General features: G+C 43.6%; 1 non-coding gene across 1 annotated transcript; it reads right to left on the reverse strand.

Annotated features, from left to right (window-relative positions):
• Window positions 1-711: 711 nt before the first annotated feature.
• On the reverse strand, window positions 712-787 carry trnaa-ugc (transfer RNA alanine (anticodon UGC)). The gene has a single exon. It is a non-coding gene; the product is annotated as a tRNA-Ala (tRNA).
• Window positions 788-11,761: the final 10,974 nt, after the last annotated feature.

Genomic DNA, 11,761 nt, shown 5'->3' on the forward strand with positions numbered 1-11,761 from the left:
TCGTGCTTCCTTGGCTGTTCTGTCTGATAGGATTTCATAGTAGGCCGACTGTCAGACAATATGTCTGAGGAGTGTTCATTTTATTTTAAATACAAAATGTGAAACTGGAACAACCAACACTGTTGGTGGTAGGTTTATATTTTGGAAAATGTTGATAGAAATTAGAGCAATTTAATGTTATTCATTTTATGCTGTTAACATGACAATCACTCAGTTCCACTTTGAGATATCATCCACACCTGTCTCTACAGGAAAAACTAAAATACTGAGCCTTTTAAAAAAAGTGTACCATTTTTTTGTGGTAGTGTCCCTGTTAAGTGTACACCTGCTTAGAGATCCATTCTTACAGAGGGGTCACAGTTAAAGTATAAATCGATCACATTACAGCAACAACGTCACCATTTCACCTCATGCAAGAGTACAAAGAAATGTTAAAATATTGTTTTCCTGATCTGAAAGTAGCCACACATGTAGACACACAGGGGAAGAATCATATCACAGCTTACATACAGAAACCAGGCATATTTCACTGTTCATTCCCTGTCGCCTCTATTACTCCACTACTCTCCTATAAAACACATTGCATTTCTTTGGTGTGCAATTATTGTTCCTAGTTGAGCTTGCATGCCTAGATGTGTATGTTTGGGCAAAATTGAGAGAGAGAGAAAGTACCATTTCCATTTTAGCCGACACTTTTATACATTTTCATATTGGTCCCCTGTGGGAATCAAACCCACAACCATGGTGTTGCAAGCACCATGCTCTACCAACTGAGCTACACAGAACCTTAGTAGGTATGCAGATTGTGTGCATCGCCGTAAGAGCAGGCAGCACTTGCGGTCATTTTGTTTAGTTATTTTGACCATCTGCATATTTTACTGCTCCTGCTGACTGGACCAGCAGTTGGTGTGTGTGTGTGTGTGTGTGTGTGTACACTGTATGCGTGTGTGTGTGTACACTGTATGCGTGTGTGTGTGTACTGTATGTGTGTGTGTGTGTGTACTGTATGTGTGTGTGTGCGTGTGTGTGTGTGTGTGTGTGTCAGATCGTGTGGCTCCTGAAGAATCAGAGGTGCAGTTGTTCCACCTGCAGCCCATTAACACAGACGTCTCCTCACCTTGTTTGCCGAGTCGGTGTTTCTGTCAAGAGAATATACTTCTGCTGTCTGTGCTCAGACCGATGTGAACCGCACAATAACAGAGAGCGCAAACGGGGTCAGCTTGGGAGTCGTCACCCAGCACACTTTTTTTAAGCTTTCCGGGTGAAATGGTGCTCTCATCATAATCATCATTATCATCCTTTTATTGCACATTTAAATCCACATTCAGCGCGCCCTCTTCATGCCCCTTCCCTTCGTGGAGTGCCCATCACCCAACCCACACAGGAGGTGGATAGCCTTTGGTATGCTGAGTGGATCCAGATTTCAGGCGCCAACAAACACAAGGGTCCGTGGTTTGATGGTTTAAGAATCCGAGCAAGGAATTATTTGACTGTTATCAGTAGTGTGCTTTCTGTTCTTTACTTTTGGTCTGCCCTTCCATATTTTCCCTGTGTACTTTTTGTAGGTTGCTGCTTTTGAAACATCCTCCTTTGTTGGACTCTGTGTTATACTGAGGAACAATTAACTATTTTGTATAAAGATGTCTCTTTTCTATGTGAGTAAAGGAGACATGCAAAGCCTTGTGGAGTCCAGAGCCTGGTTTTTGTTTGTGTGTGTGTGTGTGTGTGTGTGTGTGTGTGTTCCTCATTAAAGTTGTCTACCTAACACAGTTGTTCTCAACAGAAGCCAAGCAGCTCTGTTAGCTGTGGTATAGATGTTTTGATTTCCACTGCTTCTGCCCCCTCATATCCCACAGGCAAATACACACACACACACACACACACACAGCTGATAGACCCACAATGATTACCATTACTCATGGTCCTCTGTTCTTGATTTCCTCTGTTCAAACACATGCAGCTCCTATAACCTGTTCTCACTGGCCTGTTTATGAGCATTTTTAAACTACGTCTCATCCTACTGGACTCCCTAATACTGAAGGGACATTATCACAGCAATTCTGCTGACTATAAGAATGTGACAAACAAGGGAATCAAATCAAATGTAATTATATAGCCCTTCGTACATCAGCTGATATCTCAAAGTGCTGTACAGAAACCCAGCCTAAAACCCCAAACAGCAAGCAATGCAGGCGTAGAAGCATGGTGGCTAGGAAAAACTCCCTAGAAAGGCCAAAACCTAGGAAGAAACCTAGAGAGGAACCAGGCTATGAGGGGTGGCCAGTCCTCTTCTGGCTCTGCCGGGTGGAGATTATAACAGAACATGGCCAAGATGTTCAAATGTTCATAAATGACCAGCATGGTCAAATAATAATAATCACAGTAGTTGTCGAGGGTGCAGCAAGTCAGCACCTCAGGAGTAAATGTCAGTTGGCTTTTCATAGCCGATCATTAAGAGTATCCCTACCACTCCTGCTGCCTCTAGAGAGTTGAAAACAGCAGGTCTGGGACAGGTAGCACGTCCGGTGAACAGGTCAGGATTCCATAGCCGCAGGCAGAACAGTTGAATTAGTGTGCTGGGACAAGCTGCTAAGAACAGTAGGCACCTTCCAAGGAACTAATTTAGCTCAGAAAATAAATGCCTCTTTCCTCGGTTCTGTGCTTAGCTGTCCGAAGGAGGAAGTAACCATTTTGTATTTTATCATCTCAGGCAGAGATGTACGCTGGCATATACTGTATGCATTCCTGTAGATTTTGTCCATTTTGATGAACACACTTGACTGGAAACAGACGTGTAGGCCCGGAGAAACAATAATTTGTCCCCCATCCCCCCCTCCTCTAGAGGACAGACTAAGTGCTCCAGGCCTCTTGTCTTTCATAGGATTACCAGGATACCATGTTAAATAGAAACATGTCACAAGGTTGGATGGGGGGGGGCACAATGTCACTGTATTTACGATCTTTATTGGGAGTGACACAAACAGCCCCCCCCACCCCCACCCCCAATCCCCTCTGTATTGATTATCTGAGAGTAGAGGTGAGGTCAGCAGGCATGAGTCGGAGTTTCTTTCCCTCGTGTCTCTCACACTCCATTTGCCTCTGTCTCTTTCTATACCCCACCACCCTAATCCACTGCCTCTGCTTCATCCGTCCATCCATCCGTGATTCCCCTCCTCTTTCCCTCTTTTTCTCTGCGTGGAACTTCTCTGTCTGTGTGTCCTTCATTTGACATACATAAATCAATCAGTCAATCCAATTTCATTCTGCTCAAAGCCCAATGGACTCGACTTCGAGCCATAGCCCTGGAAAAGTAACGGAACCCGCCAACTAATTACATTCCAAATCATATTACGATAGTCATTGTGGATTCAATTAAGATATATAATTCTGTTTGATTCTTAGATACAATGCAGCCAATTAGGTGTAAAGAAGTCCAGTTAGGAGAAATGAAGCGCAGGCACAAGTTCTCAACCGCATCAAATGTGATTGTCATAATTAGCATGCAAACAGCTCTGTGTTTGTCTCTATTGTGGGTTAAGGCCACCCGGCACAAGCAGGCAGTCTCTGCATGGGGACTGACTCATTGGGAAGCAACTGTTGTTGCCTGCTCTAACTGCACACTGATTTAGACAGCTCATTGCCACTGCCTAAGCACACACACACCTTGTTGTAGCTCGTTCATGTGTCTTGGGCCCATGTGGATGCTCAACACCACACTGATTTAGTGCCAGCCCCTCTCTCCCCACTCCAGGAACCTCATTCATTACACAAGCCAGTGCCTTAATCCTCATGCTTTCCTTCACGGGACAGGGCTGTCGGTTGATCGATACAACCGGAATAAATCAATCGATGCCTCCGCCACACAAACTGACTCTCCACCCCCCCACCCACCCCTGCCCCCTACCCACAACCTACCATGTTGTTGTTCCTCTTCCCATCTCCTCAGCTCTCAGGCTGACCTCCCCTCTACCCCTTTGTCATGAGTCTTTAGAGTCCCTCCCCCTACCCTGAAAGCGCCACTCTTTCAAAATCCTCTATTCACCCTCCGTCCTCCTCTCTCAGTGATTCATGTGTTTGCTTCATGTCATTAGATAGCACCACATCAAATGCCATGTAATTTCACAATTGCTGTTGTGTTTTTCTAACACATACTGTGTCTCTGTCTAAAACGAGGTATACATATCACATATCTTTCCTCCCATACTTACCCCTTCTTAGGGTGTTGCCCTCTTCTCTTCTGGCTCTGCCTCTCTCATTTTTCTCTCATTGCTGTCACCTCTTCTGCAGGCAATCTAGCTGTGCAGTGAGCTGTGAAAGACTCTCCCTCACTCTCCATCACTCACAAACACACGCACATCAATATGCGCACGTGCGAACACATACAGGAATATATATTATATATATATAGACACACTTTTATGCTGACACTCACACGCGTACAGTATGCTCTACAAATTCATCGACTATCACAGACAAATATTGTGATTCAAAAGGTGACTGAATAAGGTTTATGGGAAAACATTTTGAATCTACACGTTACCTCCCTGCAGGTGCAGTTCTGAGGGTTGATTCAGCAGTATTTGGGGCATCGAAGTGATATGACATTTTGATGAATATGCAGTGAGTCATGGACAAGTCAAGCTTTTTTTTTTTTTTTTTTTCTCACAATGTTCATCTCATGCAGAGCTAAACCCAATACCCTGTCTGTATTCTTCATCTCTGCAGTTCTGTAATTGCCATTGTCATTTATTTTTTCAGACAAGCTATTCAGTGGGTTTTTGAAAGTGCTTGGAATGACACAACAATACTTTTAGGATGGGATCATTTAGACTGACGTATAGCAGCATTAGACAGCCTCGTTCATGGTTTATGTCCCCCTCGCCCCAACTTCACACACACACACACACACACACACACACACACACACACACACACACACCTCTTTTGGCCATCATTAATTAATTCAGCAAGGCAGTGTGTATGCTGAGCTCTTGCTGCCATCTGCTGACATACAGGGGTAACTGCAACTCAGCAGCAAGGCATTGCAAAGGATCAAAGATCCTTGATCAGGACCAGCCTGGTCTCAGACTAGACATACCATAGTAAATGGAAATCTGAGACACTTAAATTAGTATGATATGTTACATTTGGTATAGTTACATAAGACAGAAGGTTACTTCGGTTGGTTGGGGTGGATAGGTGGGTGTATAACACAAACGTCTAGCAATCCAAAGGTTGCGTGTTGGAATCTCACCATGCACAATTTTAGCATTATAGCTAATTAGCAACTACTTACTACTTTTTAGATACTTTGCAACTTAGCACGATAGCTAGCCTTACCCCTAACCCTATCTAATGTTAGCCACCTAGCTAACATTAACAACAACACATTGGAATTCATAACACATCATACGTTTAGCAAATTCATAGAACATTGTATGATTGCAATTTTTTAAATAAGAACATATCATACGAATTATAATTCATAACATATCATACAAAAATGGATAAATACCATACAAAATGTAACATACCATACTAATTAAAGTGTATCGTTTAGTCCTGAGTCCAGGTTGCAGCCCAGCAACAGGTGCTGTATAAAATCAGCAATGTTGCTCCACTGAACTTTGATAGCAAGCATTTAAATTAAGGTATTATGATCAGATGATAACCTCCCAAAACATACACATTCAAAACATTTATTGAAATAAGACATAGCAACATTACTTTAAAATGTGCTCATCAGCATGTTGTCCCGAAACTCCTGGAGATGAGTCTGATTCAAGCAGAATAGGTTGCACGTAAGGAGCCACTGCCTATAGTATTGATTGGCTCAGGTGAAATTAAAGGACTGTGTTGCCAGTAAGCAGTATGAGAAATGCTGCAGCTCAATCAGGCAGCGCTGGTGCTGCAGTGGTCTCCTATAAGGGTAAACACAATAATATGGAAGAGGAATCGGGATATGACCATTACAGGGTTAAGTTTAGTAACGGGAAGAGCACCTTAATAAAACCCTTACAAGTGCGTGCGCAATCGTGCCCATGTTGATTTTGTCCACCCACACCAGAAGTGATCAGAACACCCAGGTTGAAATATCAAAGCCAACTGACCCAACTGTATGAATTTGGGTACAGGTCGAAAAGCATTAAACATTTATGGCTATGCAGACACTCGTTTATGCGCGAGAAGTGTGGGTGCAATGATTGAATAACATTTATGTGTACAATGAATTTGCAAAGCTTGTGCATGCGCCCCAAGCAGTGTGGTCAGCATGTTACATTAAATATTGATGTAGGCTACTTGTTTACCTATTATGTCTATGTGACACCAAAAATACAAATCCTTACCCCTTTGAGTTCAAGTTGAATACACTGAGTTCCATGTCACTGTGGATTTCATATCTAGTGTAAATAGGATATACTGTACACCCATCAGAAATATTGAAGATAGTATGATAATATTAATAGATTTGTAATAATGCTATTCTAAGTATACATTCAGATTAATTAATGACATTTAACAACTTTAATGTTTTATAACACTAGAATATTTATAGCACTATTCTAAAATTGTTTATCGGTACCACAATATTCTCATGTTCATTGCTATTAAAACCTGTTACGGCTGCTGTCCCTGTACAGGGATCAACATCAGCGGACATCAGCGGAAATTTCAGAGTGACAACTAATAGTACTTAATACAACTCAAACTTTCATTAAAACACACATGCAGGGTACTCAATTAAAGCTACACTCGTTGTGAATCTAGCCAACATATTTAGTTACATCAATAGGAAAGGAATCAAATATTAATTTGCCACATGAGCCTAATACAACAAGTGTAGATGTAAATAAGCATGTCACGGTAACAAGCCCTTAGCCAACAATGCAGAGTTTTTCAAAAAGTAAGAAAATAATTGCCTCTTTAAAAAAAAGTAACTCAAAATAACAATAACGAGGCTATATACAGGGGATTGTACCGAGTCAATGTGCGTGGGTACAGGTTAGTCGAGGTAATATGTACATGTAGGTAGGAGTAAAATTACTATGCATACGTAATAAACAGCTAGTAGCACCAGCGTAAAAAAAAGGGGTTCAATGCAAATAGGGTAGCCATTTGATTAACTGTTTAGCTTGGGGTGGAAGCTGTTAAGGAGCCTTTTGGACATACACCTGGCGCGCCGGTACCGCTTGTCGTGCGGTAGCAGGAAGAATAGTCTATGGCTGAAGAATTTGAACATTTTCAGGGCAGTACTCTGACACTGCCTGGTATAGTGGTTGTGGATGGCAGGAAGCTTATGCACAACCTTTTGTAGTGCCTTGGTGTCAGATGCTGAGCAGTTGCCATACCAAGCAGTGATGCAACAATTGAGGATGCTCTCGATGGTGCAGCAGTAGAACTTATTTGAGGATCTGAGGACCCATGCCAAATCAGTCCGAGGGGGAATAGGCGTTGCCGTGCACTCTTCAAATCAAATCAAATTGTATTTGTCACATTCGCCGAATACAACACCGTGAAATGCACCACACTGCCAGGTCTCTGACCTCCTCCCTATAGGCTGTCTCATTGTTGTCTGTGATCAAGCCTACCAATGTTGTGTTGTCTGCAAACGTAATGATGGTGTTGGAGTCATGCTTGGCCACGCAGTCGTGGGTGACCAGGGAGTACTGGAGGGGACTAAGCATGCACCGCTGAAGGGCCCCCGTGTTGAGGATCAGCGTGGCATGTGTTGTTGCCTACCTACCCTTACCACCTGGGGACGGCCTGTCAAGAAGTCCAGGATCCAGTTGCAGAGGGAGGTGTTTAGTCCCAGGGTCCTTAGCTTAGTGATGAGCTTTTTTTTCAGGTTTAGCAGATGTTATTGTGGGTTTAGCAAAATGCTTGTATATTCTAACTTCGACTGTGCAGTAATATCAAACAAGTAATATCTAACAATTTCACAACATGTACCCAATACACACAAATCTAAGTAATGTAATGGAATTAAGTATATATAAATATATGGATGAGCAATGTCAGAGCGGCATAGACAAAGATACAGTAGAATAGAATACAGTATATACATATGAGATGAGTAACACAAAATATGTAAACATTATTAAAGTGACCAGTGATTTCAAGTCTATGTATATAGGCAGCAGCCTCTAATGTGCTAGAGATGGCTATTTAACAGTCTGATGGCCTTGAGATAAAGCTGTTTTTTGTCTCTCGGTCCCAGCTTTGATGCACCTGTACTGACCTCGCGTTCTGGATGATAGCAGGGTGAATGGGCAGTGGCTTGAGTGGTTGCTGTCCTTGATGATCTTTCTGGACATCCTGTGACATCGGGTGCTGTAGGTGTCCTAGAGGGCAGGTAGTTTGCCCCCGGTGATGCGTTGTGTAGACCGCACCACCCTCTGGAGAGCCCTGTGGTTGCGGGCGGTGCAGTTGCCGTATCAGGCGTGTGATACAGCTCGACAGGACGCTCTCAATTGTGCATCTGTAAAGGTTTGTGAGGGTTTTAGTTGCCAAGCCACATTTATTCAGCCTCCTGAGGTTGCTGTTGCGCCTTCTTCACCACACACCTTCACCACACACCATTTCAGTTGGTGATTGATGTGTACGCCAAGGAACTTTAAGTTGTCCACCTTCTCCACTGCAGTCCTGTCGATGTGGATAGGGGAGTGCTCCAGCAGCTGTTTCCTGAAGTCCATGATCATCTCCTTTGTTTTGGTGATGTTGAGAGAGAGGTTATTTTCCTGGCACCACACTCCCAGAGCCCTCACCTCCTCCCTGTAGGCCGTCTCGTCATTGTTGGTAATCAAGCCTACTACTGTGGTGTCGTCTGCAAACTTGATGATTAATTTGGAGGCCTGCGTGGCCATGTAATCATGGGTGAACAGGGAGTACAGGACGGGGCTGAGCATGCACCCTTGTGGGGCCCCAGTGTTGAGTATCAGAGAAGTGGAGGTGTTGTTTCCTACCATCACCATCTGGGTCCAGGACCCAGTTGCACAGGGCAGGGTTCAGACCCAAGGCCTCGAGCTTAATGAGGAGTTGAGGGTACTATGGTGTTGAATGCTGAGATGTAGTCAATGAACAGCATTCTTACATAGGTATTCCTCTTGTCCAGATGGGATAGGGCAGGGTGCAGTGTGAAGGCGATTGTATTGTCTGTGGATCTGTTGGGGCGGTAAGCAAATTTAAGTGGGTCTAGGGAGACAGGTAAGGTAGAGGTGATATGATCCTTTACTAGCCTCTCAAAGCACTTCATGATAACAGGAGTGCTATGGGGCGATAGTCATTTAGTTCAGTTACCTTTGCTTTCTTGGGTATAGGAACAATGGTGGCCATCTTGAAGCATGTGGGGACAGCAGGAGAAATTGAATATGTTCGTAAACACACCAGACATCTGGTCTTCGCATGCTCTGAGGATGTGGCTAGGGATGCCGTCTGGGCCGGCAGCCTTGCGAGGGTTAACACGCTTAAATGTCTTACTCACGTCAGCCATGGAGGAGAACCCACAGTCCTTGGTAGCGGGCCGTGTCGGTGGCACTGTGTTGTCCTCAAAGCGGGCAAAGAAAGTGTTTAGTTTGTCCGGAAGCAAGACGTCGGTGTCCGGGACATGGCTGGTTTTTCTTTTGTAGTCCATGATTGTCTGTAGACCCTGCCACATACACCTGAGCCGTGTCTGAGCTGTTGAATTGCGACTCCACTTTGTCTCTATACTAACATTTTGCCTGTTTGATTGCCTTGTGGGCGGAATAACTGTTTGTACTCTGCCATATTCCCAGTCACCTTGCCATGGTTAAATGCGGTGGTTCGTGCTTTCAGTTTGCACAAATGCTGCTATCTATCCACGGTGTTTGGTTAGGGTAGGTTTTAATAGTCACAGTGGGTACAACATCTCCTATACACTTCCTGATAAACTCAGTCCACGTATCAGTATATTCGTCAGTATTATTATCAGAGGCTACCCGGAACATATCCCAGTCCTCGTTATCAAAATAATCTTGAAGTGTGGATTCCGATTGGTCAGACCAGCGTTGAATAGTACTTAGCACGGGTACTTCCTGTTTGACTTTCTGCCTATAGGAAGGGCGGAGCAAAATGGAGTTGGACAGATTTCCAGAAAGGAGGGTGGGGGAGGGGCGTGAGTACTACAGTCAATGTGTTGATAGAACTTCGGCAGACTTTTTCTCAAATGTGCTTTGTTAAAATCCCCAGCTACAATAAATGCTGCCTCAGGAAATGTGGTTTCCAGTTTGCATGAAGTCCAGTGAAGTTCTTTAAGGGCCGTTGTATATCCCCCCTCAAGCCGATACCACACGGCTGTGACTAACCGAAGAGAATTCTCTTGGGAGATAATATGGTCAGCATAAGATTGTGTGGTATTCTAGGTCGGGTGAACAAAAGGACTTGAGTTCCTGCATGTTATCACAATAACACCATGAGTCATTAACCATGAAACATACACCCCCACCCTTCTATTTATTTATGTTTGCGCGATGAACTGAGAACCCAACTGGCTGGTCGGACTCAGATAGTATATCCCGAAAGAGCCATGTTTCCATGAAACAGAGACTGAACATTGGCGAGTATTATACTTGGAAGCGGTGGGTAGTGTGCACGCCTCTAAGTCGGACTAGAAATCCCCTCCAAGTACCTCTCCTCCACCGGCAGTGTTTTGAGTAGGCTTCTGGAATCAGTTCAATTACCCTGGGGGTTGCAAACAAAGGATCCGATTCTAGAAAGTCCTATTCCTGGTCGTGCTGGTGAGTTACCGCCGTTCTGATATCAAATAGTTCTTCCCAGCTGTACGTAATAACACACAAAACATTTCTGGCCTAATAATGTAAGAAATAATATATAAAAAGCAAAATGCTGCAAAGTTTCCTAAGAGCTATATGCACGGCAGCCCTCTGTCAGCACCATTTTCAGTCAACATGTCTCATGTTGACTGTTCCCTTGCCAGTTGGTCAGCGCAAGCTCTAGGTACTCATCCTGGATATCCATCTGGCCCTGCAGCCTTGTGAATGTTGACCTGTTTATAGGTCTTATTAACATCAGCTAAAGAGTGTGAGATAATACAGTCGTCCAGATCAGGTGGTGCCCTCATGCATGGTTCGTCAGAGGGCATAGCAGGATTTCTTATAAGCGTCCGGATTAGAGTCCCACTCCTTGAAAGTGGCAGCTCTAGCCTTTAGCTCAGTGCAGAGGTTGCCTGTAATCCTTGGCTTCTGGTTGGGATATGTACGTATGGTCACTGTGGGGACGACATCGTCGATGCACTTATTGAGGAAGCAGGTGACTGATGTGGTATACTCCTCAATGTCATCGGAAGAATCCCGGAACATATTCCCAGTGGTGGGAAACGTAACAAATTGTGATACTTAAGTAAAAGTATTGATACCATAATTAATAGAAAGTCACCCAGTAAAATACTTATTATCAAATGTAAAAGTATAAATCACTTCAAATTCCTTATATTAAGCAAACCAGATGACACCATTTATTGTTTTTCAAATTTACGGATAGCGAGGGGCACACCCAAACATAGACAAATTATGCATTTGTGTTTATTGAGCCCAGCAGATCAGAGGCTGACCACGTGTTCACTTGATAAGTGCATGAATTTTACACTTATCCTGTCCTGTTAAGCATTCAAAATGTAACGAGTACTTTGGGTGTCAGGGAAAATGTATGGAGTAAAAAGTACATTATTTTCAAGGAATGTAGTGAAGTAAAATTAAAAGTGGTCAAAAAAATTTAAGTACAGATA

Source organism: Oncorhynchus clarkii, chromosome 10 (assembly GCF_045791955.1).
Source record: "Oncorhynchus clarkii lewisi isolate Uvic-CL-2024 chromosome 10, UVic_Ocla_1.0, whole genome shotgun sequence".
In the NCBI taxonomy this organism is placed as follows: domain Eukaryota; kingdom Metazoa; phylum Chordata; class Actinopteri; order Salmoniformes; family Salmonidae; genus Oncorhynchus; species Oncorhynchus clarkii.